The following is a 1,526-nucleotide window of genomic DNA, read 5'->3' as shown; positions in this document are numbered from 1 at the left end:
CACGCGCGCACACACACACTGCAGCAGACAAACCCAGGCCTTCCAGGAGGGCGACCCCGGTTTCCTGGCTGGTGCCTCACTTCCCAGGGGCGGGGCGCCAGCCGGGACCTCGGTACCGCAGGGGTAGGTGTGGCGCGATGGGGCGGGGCTTTGGCCGGGGGCGGGGTTGAGGAGACCCCGAAAGTCCCAACAGCAGAGAGGTTAACGGCCACTGGGCTTGAACCCCTTTCTAGCTCATCACTCGCTCTGTGCCTTGGAACCTTAGTTTTCCTCTCTTAAAGTAGGCTTATAGCGCATGCTTCACAGGATGCAGTGAAATGATGCACGTTCAGAGCTCAGTGTAGCCCCCGGCCGGTGATAAACCCGTTGCCGTGGAGTCGACTCCGACTCACAGCGACCCTATAGGACAGAGTAGAACTGCCCCCGCAGGGTTTCCAAGGAGCGCCTGGTGTATTGGAACTGCTGACCTTTTGGTTAGCAGCCGAGCTCTTAACCACTGCGCCACCAGGGCTCCTAGCCTGTGACAGCACCCAAGAAATGGAAGTGTCAGAGTAATTGTGAGACAGCGCGCCTGTGGCCCTGTTTCACCTCCCAGGGAGGCGCCATCACGGAAGCCTCTCCCTCCCTGCTCGCCCTTCCTAGCACAGCAGCTTTCCTTCAGCCCTGCACCCCACCCCTAGAGTGGAGAGGAGAGGGCAGGGGCCGGGGAAGCAGGGAGAGAAGGACCATCTGCATTTTTTTTCTGAAAGGTCGCTGAGTGGACTCAGATCCCCACCCTTAACCCGGGTAGACAAACCTCCCGCTTTCATGATAGCAGAAACAGAACCCCAGGAATGCAAACATCCTCAATGTCACCAATAAACACTAATATGCAGTGGTTAAAACGCTCGGCTGCTAACCAAAAGGTTGGTGGTTCGAACCCACCAGCCGCTCCTCAGGAAATAGACATGGTGGTCTGTTTAGGTAAAGATTACAGCCTTGGAAACCCTATGGGGCAGTTCTACTCTGTCCTACAGGGTCGCTATGTGTTGGAATCGACTCGACAGCAGTGGGCTTGGTTTTTTAAATACCTTTATGGATTCGTACTGCTACCGAAAAACACGCACAGCCCAGCCTCAGGCCACAAGGTGTGTGGCAGCAGGGAGACCATCAGCAGAGCAGACAGGCCAGCTGGCCCCAGCCCTATTCAACCTCCACCTCCCACCAGCCCCAGCCACCTCCCAGGAGCCTTGATTCTGGTGCCCAAAGCAGCTCCCACCTTTATCCTCCAGGCTCCCTCCTACCCCTTCTCTCCCTTCCCTCATAAATCCTTAGTATCATACTGCCTCTGCTCCCCTGGTGAAAACAGCTTCCGGGCGGAGGGTAGGATGTGACAGCCAGGAACCAGGCCAGGGAGGTCCAGTGGCTTTGCAAGACCACACCACCTCAGGTGGCAGAGCCGGGCCTGGTACCCAGGCCCCTCACCGCTGTCTCCAAGCCCTGGTCTGTAGCTCAGGTAGAAGCACACCTCCCAGCCCAGGTGTTTT

The 1,526-nt window shown here is 57.7% G+C and overlaps 1 protein-coding gene across 1 annotated transcript in view; it reads left to right on the top strand.

Moving 5' to 3' along the window:
• GAPDHS (glyceraldehyde-3-phosphate dehydrogenase, spermatogenic) overlaps positions 1-1,526 on the top strand; it is an 11,832-nt gene that overhangs the window by 901 nt on the left and 9,405 nt on the right. The window lies entirely within an intron of this gene.

Source organism: Trichechus manatus, unplaced genomic scaffold, assembly GCF_000243295.1.
Source record: "Trichechus manatus latirostris isolate Lorelei unplaced genomic scaffold, TriManLat1.0 scaffold00207, whole genome shotgun sequence".
Taxonomy (NCBI): Eukaryota; Metazoa; Chordata; class Mammalia; order Sirenia; family Trichechidae; genus Trichechus; species Trichechus manatus.
Note: the sequence above shows the minus strand (reverse complement) of the source record. Positions and strands in the feature narration are given on the sequence as shown.